Source organism: Vipera berus, assembly GCF_964194415.1.
Source record: "Vipera berus genome assembly, chromosome: 11".
Classification (NCBI taxonomy): Eukaryota; Metazoa; Chordata; class Lepidosauria; order Squamata; family Viperidae; genus Vipera; species Vipera berus.
The window spans coordinates 20,930,649-20,947,451 of record NC_138214.1 but is presented as its reverse complement, the minus strand read 5'-3'; the positions used below and the strand labels follow the sequence as shown (position 1 = coordinate 20,947,451).

Here is a 16,803-nt window from a genome sequence, read left to right as displayed (position 1 = left end):
GCCAAGGGACAAAAACTAGCTGGAAGAGATATTGTCTTGAGAAATCAGGAGAAAAAACATTGCCTTTGAGAGTTAACGTGCAGTTAGGAACAGTGAAGACTGGGCAAAATAAGAATTAAGAATACAGAGAGCTAAAGCATGCATACCTGTCTGTCTTTGTATTTCAATAGTATTTCTTTCTAAGCTTGTTTTCGAAGATAAGCAGTCTCAATTGCTATATCCTTTGTTCAAGCCCCTGATTATCTTGGTCGTCCTTTTCTTCAAGCTCCCTGATACCCTTCTTGAGATGTGTTGACCAGAACATATGAAGTAGCTTTGGATCAGTGTTCTGACCTTGGAGGTCTTCTAGTCCAACTGCCTGCCCAAGGCAGAAGACCTTCTACTATCCTGGACAAATGACTGTCTAAAAGAAGTTGTCTATCTCTAAACCAATTTAGAAAAGGCTGTGCTATGTACAAAAAAATATATAAGTGGATAAAAAGGCTAATTAGACAGCAAGCTATAAAGGAAAAAATTTGCTGTGACCCAGTGCTGCTTTTACAAAAACAACAACAAGACCAGAATTTATTTCTGAGCTATCAACTTAATTTCATGAGTATTTTAAGTTTCACCTGAACAAGCAATACTACCCTATTAAGTCACCCTTATTCCTGGAAATGTTACTTTTTAATAAGTGAATTACCATCAGGTTGAGTGATGAGTACCTCCAGGTTCCAGCCCTGTGATGGCTTTGGTTCTGACCACAGGGCTTTCCCAGATCCATAGTCACAACTCAGGCCTGCACTGGTAGAGATGCCTCAACTGCATTTCCCAGCAGCAGAAATGCTGCGCCTCCCAAACTCCTCCTGTGCATGCAATTCTCGATTTCCATCTTGCCTCACTGATGCCTGGAGGTTTATATAAAAGCATGGAGTGATGCGATATTGTTTATTTCTTTTAATTTAATCAGTGCCATCTTGTAAGCCCTCCTCTTGTGGGGTTTCAAGGCAGTTGGTCTCCTTAACTCACCTTCTCTTCCCAGTTCCCCTCTGTGTCTTTAGCATTTACTTTACTCCTAAGAAACTCTGGAAATGCACATCGTCTATTACAGGAGGCTGTGTTGATTAAATTTAAAATGTATTGCTGATTGTGTCCTGAATTCAGTGGTGGGATTCAACCAGTTCACACCACTTCGGCAGAACCGGTAGCTAATTTTTTGTTGCCTGGGCCCAGAATGGACCTCTGGAAGCAGCATCCATAGAGAACTAGTTATTCACATATTTGAATCCCAGCTCTACCCGAAATAGCACACTTATCTTATTTGAAGCACTTCATAATTTAGGCCATCTGGTGCTGTAGTAAAGTTGACATGAATTTAGCCAATTTCACTTTGTAGCCTAAGTATTTATTTTATCTATTTATTTTACTTCAGTAGTCTTATATGCCACTTGAGTTATGCCTGATGCAGCAGCAGCAGCTTACTGAGCTCCTAAAACAGTAGTAAGTGTAAAACAAAACAGTAGAAACAAAACAGTATAATAAAATAGCACTATATCTGAATTGTTCAGAGAAGGATCAGAGAGAGGCGGCAGGCTGGGTTTCAAGCGTTTATTTTGCTTCAGCTCCGGACAGCTGTCAAGCAGAGAAATCCTTGCTTTTATAGAGAACTGTCAACTTTAACAACCAATCAGGGAACCGAATTTTCCCGCCTCGAGGGCGGCGACCAATGACCTGCCGGCAGCTTTGACAGCTCCCAGGTGACTGCGCTTGCACGGCTCGGTCGGGGGATCCGCCAGCTGACAGTCCCACTGGCTGCGGGGAGGCGTGTTTGGAAGCCAGCGTTTTGACAGCTCGGCAGCTGTCAGCTGGGCCGGCTCTGGCGCATGCGTACTTGCCTAGGCAGCCTTTTGACAGCTCTCACTGTCAATGGCTGCCGCCGGCTCGTGCGCGGTTTCTTCCGGCAGCCTTTTGACAGCTGTCAACTGTCAACGGCTGCCGCGTTAGGGATTCCCTGTTTTAGCCTCAGGTCTGGAGGCTTCCTGGTGTGGGGTTAACCCTGTGAGTGTCAGTATATAACAATATCAACAATTTAATCGGTAGTATTCCATTCTCCAGGGAACAACTGGAACCCCATCCACGTCAGGAGAGATTAAAATGATTCCTTCAGCCCAAAGTCTTGCTGAAATAGCCTGGTCGTAATGGAATTGCAACAAGCAAGCCTGGTGGGGCCAACCTGATACTAAGGGCAGTGCTTTTCCAGCAAAGAGGGCCCTGAACGGGAGGCTTCAACCCCGGGAATCCTGCAAGAGATTTTCCCAAAACAATGGGATTTAGGGGGAGTCTTCTTTTCCAGGTCTCAGCGGATAGGTAGAAATCGTTAGGAGAATGTGATCCCACAGATAATCAGGATCCAACAGGAAGATCTTTCTTTCATGTAGGAAAGGTTCATCTAATTCATCTATTAGTTTTTGGAGAGTGATAATAATCATATGGATGAGGGCAAGCCAGTGGATAGCATCTTCTTACATTTCAAAAAGCTGTTGATAATGTTCCTCATCAAAGACTTCTTAGTAAGCTGAACAGCCATGGAATAAAAGCAGATCTTTTTGCAGATAAAGAACTGGCTAAAGAATAGGAATCCTGGGATTCTGTCCTAGGACAGGTGATTTTTAACACATTTATAAATGATCTGGAATCAGGCATGGCTAATGGAATAGCCAGGTTTGCTAATGACACTAAGTTGTTCAGAGTAGTAATAACAGTAAGACATATCTGCACATTAGGGGAATGTGTATCAAAATGGCATATGCCATTCAATGTGAGGAAGGGTAAAGTGATGCACATTGGTACCCCAAATCGTAAGTGCTCATACAAATTAACAGGATCAGCAATAACTGATGAGGAAAGAGACCTTGGAGCAATGGTCAACATATCAATGGAGGTGCTGACACAGTGAGCATCTACTGCATAAAAAAAAGGCCAACAGGATGTTAGGAGTAAGAAGAAGTGGCACTGAAAACAGAGATAGCAATATCCTAATGTTCTTATATGAATCAATAGTGTAACCTGATCTGGAATATTGTGTGCAGTTCTGGTAGCTGCTCCCAAAAAGGAGACAATAGAGCTAGAGAAGATCAGAGGAGGACAGCTAAGATGACAAAGGGGTTGGAGCAGCTTCCCTAGAAAGGAGGCAAATAAAAGGAGATATGATTGAAATCTGCAGAATTGGGCACGATGTGGATTAAATGGGCACATAGAAGCTGTTTTTCTTTCCCAAAATACTAGACCTAGAGGCCCATTCAGTGAAATTGAATCCTGGAAGGGTCAGGACAGCCAGCGGCCTTTTATTTTTTTACACAATGCATAATTAAACTTTGAAATTCACTATTATGAAATGTAGTACTAGCTGGCTTGAAAAATGGGTTCGGCCAATTCATGGAAACCACTGGGATCAATGATTATTAGCCTTGATGAAATGCAACTATCTGGCAGTGGAATAGGGACATTAGTGGGCTTCCTTCCTTGTTTGAGCACTATGAGAACAAACTGCTGGACTACGTCGGTTAAAAGTCTGACCTAGCAGCACCTGCTTATGTCCCTGAGGAAGAGGATGACTGATGAGCCAGTCTACCAGCATTTTGTCAAGCATCTCTCCAAAAATAGCCCATGGGTCAGTGGGGCAGCTGACAGGCTAAGAGGAAGCAGCAGGAAACTTTCTCAGTTTGCTATGTGAACCTCAGCTCGCATGTTCTCTCCCCCACCCACTGCGCCAGACTGTCCTTCAACCTATTTCTGTCAGTTTTCTGCAGAACAGGTAAACCTGTTTCAAAACAGAAGTCCACTGATCTTCCAAAAATAGCCCATAGACAAGGATGGATCATCTCAGAGCATTAATGCTGAGGCAGACAGGAGTACTTCAGGAGTGTGTGTGTGTGTGTGTGTGTCTGTGTCTGTGTCTGTGTGTGTTTAGATTTATTAACTGTGTAGCTGTTGGCTATGGTACAAATTAATCCAGAGCAAAATGTGAGCAATTTTCACTTAGTAAATGCAGCCTATTCACCGTGTCAAATTAAGGAATCCCCTTTCCAGTTGATCGGCATGACCCTCAAACAGGGCTACCAATTGTGTTATGGGAATCTCTCCCTTTATAAATTAAGGAAATAAAGTCCTCTTTCCATGATGGAGGAAGTTCTTCACATACTTGAATCTCATTAATTATTTGAATTCAAGATTTAGTCAGGATTTCTAAATGAGCCTTATAATATCCTGCAGAAATACAATTGGGTTCTGATTTTTTATTCATTGTAAGCATTTTAATTGCTTCTTTAGTTTTGACTTAAGTTATGGTTCAAATAAGTGTCTTTGCATAGAAAGTAGATTGCAATATGATCATTTTAAAACTCATATTTGTCAGCTACAAATCTATCTGGTGGTGATACTATCTATCCCACATTTTTCTAGCTTACCAAGAAGTAGGTTGAGGTCTACTTTGTCAAATGTTTTACTGAAATCCAAGTATACCATGTCCACTGCATTTCACTGGCCCACTAATATACTCACTTTGTCAAACAATGAAATATGATTTGTTTAGCATGATCTGTTTATAACAAACCCTTTTTGGCTTCTGGTTATAACTTTGCTTGCTTCTAGCTGTTTGCAGATCTGTTGTTTGATTATCTTTTTTTTTAAATCCCATTTATATCCCGCCCTTCTCCGAAGACTCAGGGCGGCTTACAATTTAAGCACAAACCAATGTGCTTAGCAATAGCTTTCATTCTATGTATATGCCTGCTTATTAGGGCTTTCGCCCCCCCCCCCCAAGCGGCATTATTACAAAGTCAGTTTATTGCCCCCAACAATCTGGGTCCTTTTCCAAGATCTTCCCTGGTATTGATGTCAAGCTGATTGGTCTGTTGTTTCTTGGATATTGTTTTCTCCTTTTTTGAAGATCAGCTCTTTTCCAATTCTCTGGTAGTTCCCCAATGCTCCAGGATTTTTGAAAGATATGGTTTGGTGGTTCCAAGATCATCTGCCAGCTCCTACAGAACTCTGGGATATAATCTGTCAGATCCTGGTGATTTGAACTCATTTAGAATGGACAGGGGTTCTCTTGCCATTTTCTTGTTTTGATTTGTATTCCTAGTGTGTCTTTTATGGTTATATTTTTGATAGGTTGGGCTGTATTATCTTTTTGCGTGAAGACTGATGCAAACAATGAATTATGCAGTTCAGCCTTCTCTCTACTGTCCATTACTTCTTTACTATCTTCTCTCTTTACTGGACTGATTATTTCCTTGACCTTTTTTCTTGTTTTTTATATGTTGACAAATCTTTTTTATATTATTTTTGTCATTTGTTGCAATCTTATTTCTTTCTGAGCCTCAGCTTTCGTGATTTCATCTTTGCATGCTTGGGCTGCGGTTACTCAGAGAATGACATTCGGCCCTAGATACTAACAGCAAGGGAAGGAGTCAAGAAGATTTGCTGGACGGGAATTGGACGAAACTTTGGAATTTACTATGAACATTTGGCTTAAATACAATAAATTAAATTTATGTTAAGAACTGAATATATAATTTTTTAAATAAAAGATTAACAAGATGTGAGTTCCGGCACCTTTTTTTTTACAAAAAAGCACTGAGTTTATTAATTAAATATCAGTATGAAGCATTTCAAAAAGGGCCCGTTGCTAAAAAAATTTTTTTGCTTTGCCTCCAATGGTGCTGAATCATATTTCTTGATAAAATCTCTTCTTATTAGGATTTGTAAGACTGCAACCATATGCACAATTATGAGAGTAGGTCCTCTTGAACTTAAAATTCCTTGGGAATATTTACTATAGATCAGGGGTCCCCAACCCCCAGTCCGTGGACCAGTAGTGGGCTGTGGCACGCCAGAAACTGGGCTGCACAACAAAGCCCCATCCGTGGGATGCAGTCAGCACACAAAAACACGCCCACTCCAGTCCACAAAAAACCCTCTCTCCATGTAACTGGTCCCTGGTGCCCAAAAGGTTGGGGACCTCTGCTATAGATCATGGATGCATTTACCACTGCATATGTTTCCTCTTTTTTAATAATAAAAAATAACAATGAAAGGCAATATAAACTAAACTCAAAAAGAAAAAGAAAGAATAAAAATGCAAGAGAAAAAAGAAGAGAAAAAATTAGAAAAAGAGAAAAGAAATATTGAAAGAAATTATTTCCAATTTCATCACAAATACAAAGTTACATGCAAGTATCTCTTTTTCCCATAACCCGTCCCTTATCATATACACAAATCTGTACATCATTAACATTTCATTCCTAGTTGAGAGCAAAAGTCTATAAGCATTCCCAGAATTTTACAGAAATATGTCAACTCTCTGAACTGTCTAAATGGTCAAACCAGCCAATCTTGTGCTTCTCCTTCCCACTTGCGGGGTTTGGTCTCCCGTCAGTTTTTCTTTTTCCCGTCTCCAAAACTTCTTCAAGGGACCTCTTGAAAATCCAGTAAGAAGTCATTCTCTTAGTTTATCATTTGTATTTCCATTTTCCAGTATTTCAACAATCCTTTATATCGTAATCTTTCTGCGTCAGATGAGATCTGTTTCAACTCTTTTATCTGTCAGTTCTCCAGGATCTTCTCTTTTACATCTCTTTCACTTTCTCTTTTGAACATAATCGAGCCATAGAAGCAGACATCACTGCTTTTAGAGGAATATTTTATTAGTTTATCAAAATATAAAATACAATACAGAAATACAAAAAGAAATGAAAACAATGGCAAAACAGGGGAGAAAAGGAGCAGAGGAAAAAATGTATGGTAAAAGGGGAAAGAAAAACAAAAGCATCAACTTCTGACTCAGTAAAATAAGGTAATAACATACAACCTCACCTTTTTACTTTACATAATAATATATACTGGCCATTTCTGTAACAACAAACCTGTCTAACCAGGAAAATCGAAAATCAAAGTTTCCTTTTTTTCCACCTCAAGCACAAAGTCCAAAAGCAGTTTCCAAGTAGAAACAAAATTAATTGTGTTCTTTTCTTTAATCAAAGTAGTCAGTTTTGCCAATACATCATGTTTTTTTAAGTTTCATTAAGCCCGAAGGAAAAGTCTCTAATTTTATCTTTATATTTATTTTAATATTCCTCTATATTAAAATGTAAATCCTACTCCAGTATTTCCTTGTTTTATCACAAGCCCACTATAAATAGTAAAAAATTCCTTCATATTTTCAACATTCTTAACAATTTATCCAATGTTAGATACCAATGGCACAACAATTTATAAAAATGGTCTTTTAAATTACAATTTAATGTAAATTTTAACCTTTTGTCCACATATTTTCCCATTGTTCAAGCATTATATCCAAAATTCTTTGTCCACTGAATCATACAATGCTTCACATACTCATTTTCCAAGTTCAATTTTAATAATAATTTATAAAAGTATACCAATAATATGTTTATCAGTACCACACAATAGTTTCCAATTTATTTTCTGCAAAATCAAATCCATAACTTAAAATCTAGTCTAAACCTTTTTTCAATTGTAAATATGTAAACCAATGGTAGACATGCCCTTCTAATTCCAGCTCCTCTTTAGATTTGAGGATAGGGTCACCATAATTTAAAAATATCATTTGACCAAAAGTCTATCAGTCTGGCCTCACCACCCAGAGTCACTGGACATGAGGTGGGCAGCAAATAAATTTTCTAAATAAATAAATAAATAAATAAATAAATAAATAAATAAATAAATAAAATACATTTCTTTTCAAAAAAGAAAACTTATCTTTTCCTGGGATGACATGCAGAGAGGCATCTTCACAGAGTCCCTTACTTTATATTTATGCCAAACTCTTAAGATGGCATGTCTAACAAAGTGGTTGTTGAACTCAGCACTTACTTTATCCTTACCATGACATAAAATAGGTTTGCCATTCAAATAAGAGCTTCAAGCTCTTATTCTGGAGACTCACCCACTCTTAGCCAGACCAAACAAGCATTGAAGGACACTTTCAAAGCTAGTAAACCCAAACCTGCTCTTTCCTTTGCATCTTGCAGTAATTTATATCTAATTCTTGTTTGTTCCCCTTGTCATAAACTTAGAAAATATCCATTTGCCATTGTTTAAAGGGAGCGTTGATTATTGTTAAGGAATTTGTTGTGCAGAGGTCTCCTTGTGCTACCAAAGAGTTGCACAGACAAGGAAGGGTACTGAGATCAGCAAGAGTCACACAGTAAGAGTACACTGAGTTGTAAAAGCAAAAAGTATTTTACTTTGAGGTGGTGTAAAAACAAAAATGCACAGTCAAAAATAAACAGTCCAAGTCATATACAATAGCAACAGTCCAAGGAGTAATCCAAACTACAAAGTCTTCTTACCGGTCCAGAGGTCAATACACAGTTCAGGTTACAACAGTAGTAAACCAACAGCAGAGCAAAAACAGTAATAGTAGAGATCAGTGAATTCAGAGAGAGAAAGAAGCTACGTTCCTAGCTTCCTCTTATGGCCATGAGAACACTTACACACCCATTGGCCAATTAACTTCTTAAAGACATAGCATTATGGTTAATATATTTTCAACCCAACATTGTAGGCTAACACCATATGCCTAACATTCTCCCCTTTGGGTAGAATAATATATAACTCTTACAATCTTATGCACATTCTTTCACAATTAGCATTGTGTTTCACAGCACTTTGTACCTTCGTAAAATGGTCTGCAATATTTACATCAGATGAACAATACTCTAGCTGTATTAATTTATCTTTGACACATTGTCTGACATTTAAATAACGAAGATCAGTATGTTTAGATCTTGTTCTTACTGCAGCATTGTTAGCCATCTTTATCGCAGCTTGATTGTCCTCATACACAATAAATGGATCATTTACATTTAAACCCATATCTAACAATAATTGTTTGTACACTAGCAGTTCTGTACATAACACTGATAGACATGAAAATTCAGCCTCCATTGTAGACAAGCTTATGTGCTTTTGTCTAATGGACTTCCATCCAATCAAAGAATCTCCCAACATTACAGCCAACCCTGAAGTAGATTTACGAGTGTTTGTATCAGAGGCAAAACTCGCATCTGCATATGCTGTAAGGATTAACTCACGATTTGGCTCTAAATATAACGAGTAGTGAATAGTCTGCTTCAAATACCTTAATACTCGTTTAGCTGATTGCCAGTGTCTAACAGTTGGATTATTGTTGTACCTAGCCAATTGGTTTACACAGTAAGAAATATCAGGTCTAGACCAATTACTCAGATACATAAGACTTCCTATCAAAGATTGGTACATAGCCTTATCAAATACAGGACTCTCAACATTAGTGTCCTTAAAATCCATAGCCATCGGAGTTTTTGCTGATTTACACATTTCCATATTGTATCTCTTTAATAACTGAGATATTTTACTGGCTTGCGACACCTTAAAACCCCTATTCGTTTTCACAATATCTAACCCTAAATAGTGGCTAATTTCCCCAAGATTTCTAATTGTGAATTTATTTTGCAATCTTGAAATGATAGTTTGTGCTTCTAACTCAGTTTTTGTTATTATTGCAATATCATCTGTGAATAATAAAAGAAAAGATAACACTCCATTGTGTTCTCTTCTAAACAAACAAGGATCAACATTACTGGCTACAAAACCTAATGCACTTAACTCTTTAACTATACATTTATTCCACTCATAGCCTGATTGTTTCAGTCCATAGAGGCTTTTCTTTAATTCCCAACAATCATGGTTTCTATCTTTGGTCAATCCTGGTGGTATTCTTAAATAAATAGTATGTTGCAATGGAGCATGTAAATATGCAGTTTCAACATCTACATGGGTAACCATATATTGGTTTTTAGCCGCCCATACTAAAGCTGCTCTTAAAGTAGTTGCCCTCAGACTGGGTGCAAACACCTCGTCATAATCCTCAGTAGTTTGGGCAAAACCTTGTGCAACCAAACGTGCCTTATGGGTTACAGTCCCGTCTACACCCTTCTTTAGTTTATATATCCATTTACAACCTATAGCTTGCTCACCAGGTGGCAGTTTTGTTTTCTCATAGACCTTAAGATCCTGCAAAGACTTTAACTCCCTGTTCATTGCAGCTTTCCATGATGCCTGTTCCTTTTCAGGATACATCCTGATCTCATCATAGTTAGAAGGTACTGAACTAACTTGACATATTATACTGGCTTCATAGCAATCAGGTGGATGTCTGATGCGCGTTGAACGCCAAGGAATTACAGGGTTTTGAATTTCTGTCTCCTTTCCTTTCAATTATTCATCTATTATCTCCCCTATCTCCTCTTCATCTTTTATATTTACAGGAGATGTATTATCATTGCTAGTTACATTATCAGAGGAGTCCTCAAACACTAGAGGATCAGTATTAACAGTTACTTGCTCTAACCTATCCCAACCAACGTGCTCAAGGAATTTTGCACTAGAACTGTTATATACATTGGTTGTGCTTCGTTCCCAGAAATGATAGGATCTGTGGTTAGCTTTGTAACCTACGAAGTATAATTGCCTAGCCCTATGTTGGCCTTTACTCCTGAGTTGTGCAGGAATGTGGACCCAAGCTGGGGTGCCAAACGTGTGCAGGTAATCAAGGTTTGGTCTTCTACCATGCCATATTGTATATGGTATTTTACCAGTAGAAGTATTAACAACTATATTCAGAACATGGTTTGCACATTTTGCTGCCTCCCCCCACAGTCTATCTGTTAAGCCAGAATCTTTTAACATGGTTCTCATCATGGCTTGTAATGTTTGCCCACGTCTCTCAACAAATGCATTATGTTGAGGCCTATAAGGGGCTGAATGTTTATGCTCAATGCCAGCAGATTCTAACATATCAACAAAACGCTTGTTTGTAAATTCAGTGCCATTATCAGTAATTATGCACTGAACCTTTCTCTTTGTTTTTCTCTCCACAAACTTCAGCCAGTTTGCAAATTGTTGGAAAGTGTCTGCCTTTGACTTAAGCAGATAACAAAATCCATATCGAGAGTAGTGGTCCAATATACTTAAAATATAACATGATCCTCCTAAACTTGGTTTCATGGGTCCAATTAAATCAGCAAACACAACTTCCAAAGGTACAGTTGTTTTGAAACCGTTTAACCTGTTTGCAGGAGTTGCCTTACTCTTTTCCTGATTACAGGCATTGCAATTCAAATACTTACTACATGGCTTCAGTTTAATTCCTTCTACTAACTCAACTGTTTTACGTATTGATTTAAAGTTTACATGCCCTAACCGCCTATGCAATAAATGTATACATTCATCATGTGGCTTCTTATTCTCACATATTGAGTTAGCTTTAACTGTACTAACCTGGTTACTTGTGAGAACGAATAAACCATTTTTCAAATAAGCAGTTACACAGGTTCCATTCCTCTCAATAGTGCATTGCTCCCCTCTGAATGTTACCACAAACCCAACTTTAACCAATTCCCTTACAGATAACAGGTTGAATCTTAGCTTAGGTATATATAACATAGGTAACTGTTCATCAATGCATGGACAATAGGAATTACCTTCACCAGAGGCCTTCATCCTCCAACCGTTTGCCAGTGAAACATATTGGTTGCTGTTTTTCATATTAATAAACCTCTTTTTCACTTTAGTAATGCATTGTGAAGCCCCACTATCAACAACCCACAATTCATTATTTCTGGATGTTGGTTCACCAGAAATAGCTAAACCAATGCCCTTTTTAGCCTTCCCACTGCTATTCACATTCTGTTTTTTACCCTTTCTACAGAATTTGGCTATATGCCCTCTAGCCCCACAAGAATAACATTTCTTGACGTTGTAAGCAGTGGTAAATTGCTGCTCCTCTCGTGGTTGTGTCTCTCTCAGCTGGTCTCTGTCACGCCTTCTTCTGGACTCTTCCAGCAGTCTCCCAGTAATGTTAGTCAATGTCAGTTCCTCTCTGGTCAGGACTTCCAAAGAAGAAACATACTCATCATAACTCTCATCCAAAGATGACAGAATAATGTAGACCTGATGCAACTCTGAAAAAATCAGCTCCTTTTCATGAAGCTCTTGAAAAGTTGCCTTCATGTAGTTTAAATGGGTCAGCATATCTCCATCCTTCTGCAGACGAGCCCTAAACAGCTTACGTGTAAGGTGTATATGTGCACCCACACTGTCTCGAACATAAAGCCTTCGCAAAACGCCCCAACACCTAGCAGCAGACTCCTCACCACGAATATGGACAAGCTGCTGGTCATTCAGTGTTAGTCCAATAATGCAAAGAGCTTTCTCATTGTTTCGTTTAAAGTCACCTAACTTCTTTGCATCCTCTTCGTCATCTGGATCCCAAACAGTAGTATCTGGTGGGTTATTTACAACAGTCCATAGTCCTTCCTTGCGCAAAAGCAAGCAGCATTTCGTGGACCAGGAAACATAGTTTGTCCCATCCAACCGGGTTATCCAGGAGATGCCTGACAACAGTTCCTGTGCCATTTTACACCAAAAGCTAACACAAACTCAGCTAGAATACTGTGTGTACTAACTCTCAGTACAGGCCTGGGCCCATAACCAGTGTTAAGGAATTTGTTGTGCAGAGGTCTCCTTGTGCTACCAAAGAGTTGCACAGACAAGGAAGGGTACTGAGATCAGCAAGAGTCACACAGTAAGAGTACACTGAGTTGTAAAAGCAAAAAGTATTTTACTTTGAGGTGGTGTAAAAACAAAAATGCACAGTCAAAAATAAACAGTCCAAGTCATACACAATAGCAACAGTCCAAGGAGTAATCCAAACTACAAAGTCTTCTTACCGGTCCAGAGGTCAATACACAGTTCAGGTTACAACAGTAGTAAACCAACAGCAGAGCAAAAACAGTAATAGTAGAGATCAGTGAATTCAGAGAGAGAAAGAAGCTACATTCCTAGCTTCCTCTTATGGCCATGAGAACACTTACACACCCATTGGCCAATTAACTTCTTAAAGACATAGCATTATGGTTAATATATTTTCAACCCAACATTGTAGGCTAACACCATATGCCTAACAATTATAAGTCTAAAATAGAAATAGCATTTACAGAGATTCTACTCAATTAAGATAGCTGTAATTTATCCCATCTTAATATGTCTTTTTGAAATCAATTTGTATTTGTCTGTGTAACCCCCAGGTTTTTCACCTTTTTCTCCACATGACTTTTTTTGGCAAATGTCATGGTCCTGAGAGGTGATATTCTTAACAAGCATTGCTGTTTTCTGTTTATTTATTTTAAAGCCCACTAAAGGCTTTAAAATATCACTGCCAACATTGTAGCTATTAGTTTCTGTCCTCATTCTTCAAATATGTCCTGAACTATTTCTAATGTCATGCCGTTGTCTGTCATTTTGACTCAGTGCTGACCAAAGACAAAAGATAAGCCTGTCTCCTTTTTTGTCTTTTATGCCTTCAATCTTTAGTCCCTGCTAGTGTACTGTTAAATAGCGGGTTCTTTGGCGCAGGAATGAAGACACGGAACGTAACTCATCATTTATTTCGTGTCGTGACTGTACTGGGGAAATGGCTGCAACTAGCCACAATATATAGTCTAGCCCCTAGGCGGCAGCCAATAGGTTTGAATCAACCATTGCCTCCTGGAGATAGCCAATTGCAGCACAGGAGACTTGTAGTCTGGGTTGCTGGAGAGCCGTTAGCTGCTCCAGCAACCCACGTGGTATTCCTTCAGGAGCCCAGTACATAACATGTACAATTTCTCAAATAATAAAATTTTAAATTTCTATTAGGATTAAGGTAAACTAAACTGTTTTGTTGCTATAAAGGTGCTGTTTGTATAATTATTTCCAAAATCTTCCACTAAAAGCCCTAATAATTTAAATTCATCTGGTCCCTTAATTTGTTGGATTAAAGTCTTGTTTAGCTTTTGCCATTTATTTCAAGTTGTTTAAATTCTTAAGCTTATAGTTAATGAAGGCCAACTCACCAGGTAGCTTTGCAAATAGCCAAGATAATAAAAAAGGTAATTTCCAAAAGTGGATAGAAAGTGAGGAATTCAGTGTCCTTTAAAAGGCTCTGCCACCATTGAGAGCATAATGACTTCCTTTCATCTCCCAGTACTTAAACTCATGAGAAACCATCATCCAGAGCTGAAGCAGTCACTCTCCCTTCCTCTCCTTATCCATAGAGGTTCTGTGTGACCAGTCTACTCTCTGGTTCTTCAGTCACCATCACTGCTGCTCATTTGGAGACATGCTAGCTCACAATTCATCACCAGAAGTCTCACCCCCTCCCCACCATACACTCACACACTGCACATGTTTTCTCATGATCTAATTAATGGTAATCCTTTCTAAAGGCATTCTTCCCTTGCGTAGATGTGGATTCTCAAAGTCATACAGCAAATATACTGATCTTTATCTGATAAAAAGCAAAATGGGTGTGTTTTATCAACTGCCAGATTTTCATCAGAGCACAGCAATGTTTTGTGCAAGAATTGGGTGCCTGGACATTCTACAGCAGATCTCAAAATATAAGAGCTCCCTTCCACCAAGAACTATAATTTGCATTCTTATCTGAGTATAAAATGATACTTTTTCCACATGTTAATCCAACATCCTTGAAAAATTAAATTAAATCTAATTAAAAGTAATTAAATGAAAATTTGCCTTATTTGATTCCTTTTTTCCAATATTTCCCATTGACTGCTTCTTGTTTAATAGTGACAGAAGGAATGTAGAAGATGGACAGCCCCTGAAAGATCAAAACAATCTGGGAAAGTTTCAAATTGGAATTTTGCTGTGTGGAAATACAAACACATGCACCATAAAATCTGAACGATAAAGAGAGGCTTCACCTGCATTTGTAGTGCATTTGTTATTAACTTGATTACTGTCTTTGAAGTTACAGTACAGTATTCTATCATGTAGTGGCTACAGTAGAATTAACATACTGAATCAAATGCAGTGTTTTCTCCATATCAGTAAAACCTGGGATGTTGTTGAGCAGGCGGTTTGATGATTTTGCTAATGCTTTTTGCCCACAAATGAAGCCCTTCTTGTCACCTTATCTGACCAACTGAGAGGCAGCTTTTATAGACCCTTTTCTAAAAAGCAGCAAGGTTGTCAAGATCAATCCAATTCACAGGTCTTCCAAAAACCTGTGGCCAACCCAGCAAGGGTGCGATTGCTTTTTACCTCAAGAGCAGCAGCAGCAGGCAGCTTCTTCCTGCCCGGCTCATGAGAGCAACTAGAGGCACAAGGATGTCTGCAAAAGTTCATGAATGTTGGAAAGGATCTTAATGACAGAAAGGTTTGTTGCTGTCCCGGCTCTATTGTTGCATTGACTTGGAAAATAACAGAACAACACAGTTGGAGGGCACTTGGAGATCTTCTAGTCCAACTCTCTGCTCAAGCAGGAGACACTATATCATTTCGGACAAATGGTGTCCAATCACTTCGTAAAAACCTCCAGTGCTGGAGCACCCACAACTCCCAAGGCAACCCATTTCACTGATTAATTGTTCTCACAGTCGGGAAATTTCTCCTTAGTACTAGGTTCGATTTCTCCTTGATTAGTTCCATCCATGGCTTCTTGTCTTGTCCTCTGGTGCTTTGGAAGTAGGTTCGGCCCCTCTTCTCTCTGGCAGCCCCTTACATATTGGAACGCTGCTATTGTATCACTCAGCAGGCTGCCAAAATCCTTTTCAGCATCTTATATTCAGGAGAGATCGTAGCACAGTTCCCTATTTTCCCCAGTGGTCTATTCCATGCGCTTGTGAACACAACCCTTCCTTAAATTCTATTGAACGGAAACCTCAGGCTACAAGCGTTTCGAGAGCAGGAAGGTTGTTTTTCCTTTTCCCAGCTCTTCTTCCCCCCCCGCCCCTTTGCCCTGGCTGCCCTCCCCAGCACTCTTTTAGAGGGTTGCTCTGCCATTATCCTACAAACGCTTTACAGACGGACAGTCTGTGGGGCAGGATGTCTCCTCTTTCATCAGATATTTGAGTGAGAAGCTGAGCATTCCCATAATTGCCTGGAATTAACTGATAAATGCACCTAAATTGCGGCAATGTGTGCTCCTGCATGGCTGGCACGCACACCCCGTGGCAGGTGAGTGGTTTGAACTGATGGGAAAGAAAAGGCTCTGCCCTTTATTTGCAGAAGCTGAAGCATTGGCAGTGGGTCTTCAGGTCCACAGAGGTGGGGTTACAGCTGCTGAGTTATTTCCAGGTCACCGTGCCCCTCCTGTAATTTACAAGCAGCCATCCTTTGTGCAGATTGTAGTCAGGTATGGCAGCTGTCAGCAAACAAATGCTTGCAAACCTACAAGAGCAAAACATCCAACATTTTGTCTTCCTAGGCTGGATTATCTGGCAGGGATCTTGATTCTAAACCAGGAAGATTTAAGGGAGTCAGGAAGAAACGTACCTTGCTGAAGCAAACTGTGAAATCCCTTTTCCCTTCAGCATGTTTCGATTTATTCCAGTGACCTCTTGGTTAACTCACTTGCCTTTCCCAAAACTGCAGGCAATTAGCAGGGTGGACCTGTTCTCCTCCAGCCTACTCCAAACATGTTCTGTGAAGTCTTCCAGCCCAGCTGAGATTGGTTCTGCCCCAGTTCTGGGAGGGAACCATCAGTATTTTCCTCCATTTCTTTCCTCTCTTTCATTGTACAGCCTGATCCCCTCAATTTCCCCAGAGAGTTTTTACTGAACTCAAGAGGATATCAGACTATTTTCACTTTCAGAAGGAGGGATCTCTGATTGGTTCTTCCAGCAGACTGTTTAATAAAAGCCCAATAAACCCCATACTCCAAAAATCCGGTTAGGGTCAGTTTGTCATGCAGGA

The 16,803-nt window shown here is 39.3% G+C and overlaps 1 protein-coding gene across 1 annotated transcript in view; it reads left to right on the top strand.

Moving 5' to 3' along the window:
- AR (androgen receptor) overlaps positions 1-16,803 on the top strand; it is a 239,674-nt gene that overhangs the window by 159,223 nt on the left and 63,648 nt on the right. The window lies entirely within an intron of this gene.